Source organism: Myotis davidii, unplaced genomic scaffold (genome assembly GCF_000327345.1).
Source record: "Myotis davidii unplaced genomic scaffold, ASM32734v1 scaffold18, whole genome shotgun sequence".
Taxonomy (NCBI): domain Eukaryota; kingdom Metazoa; phylum Chordata; class Mammalia; order Chiroptera; family Vespertilionidae; genus Myotis; species Myotis davidii.
The window spans coordinates 768,740-769,192 of record NW_006292696.1 but is presented as its reverse complement, the minus strand read 5'-3'; the positions used below and the strand labels follow the sequence as shown (position 1 = coordinate 769,192).

General features: G+C 35.8%; 1 protein-coding gene across 1 annotated transcript in view; it reads right to left on the bottom strand.

Annotated features, from left to right (window-relative positions):
• AFAP1L1 (actin filament associated protein 1 like 1) overlaps positions 1–453 on the bottom strand; it is a 34,847-nt gene that overhangs the window by 13,285 nt on the left and 21,109 nt on the right. The window lies entirely within an intron of this gene.

Here is a 453-nt window from a genome sequence, read left to right as displayed (position 1 = left end):
GGGTGAGGATAAACCAAAAAAAAAAAAAAAAAAGTATAGCATGTACAGTTATGTACAGTACATAGTACTTGATGATAACAAATAACTATGGCACTTGTTTATGTATTTGCTATACTTTAAAAAAATTTATTATACTTTTAAATGTTATTTTAGGGTGTACTCTTCCTACTTATAAAAAAGTGTGCTGTAAAACGGTATACCGTGTTACACCTGCAGCAAGCAGCCTCATACATCTGGTGTTTGCTGTCTCTTGATTGCATCATTTTCTCTTGTGCTTCATTGATTTCATGTTGTTTTGTACAGTAACATGCTGTACAGACGTGTAGCCTAGGAATAGTAGGCTACACTATGTAGCCTAGGTGTGTAGCTGTACCAGCTAGGTTTGTGATAAGTTCACTCTATGATGTTCGCACAAGGTCGAAATTGCCTAAGGACGCATTTCTCAGGATGTAT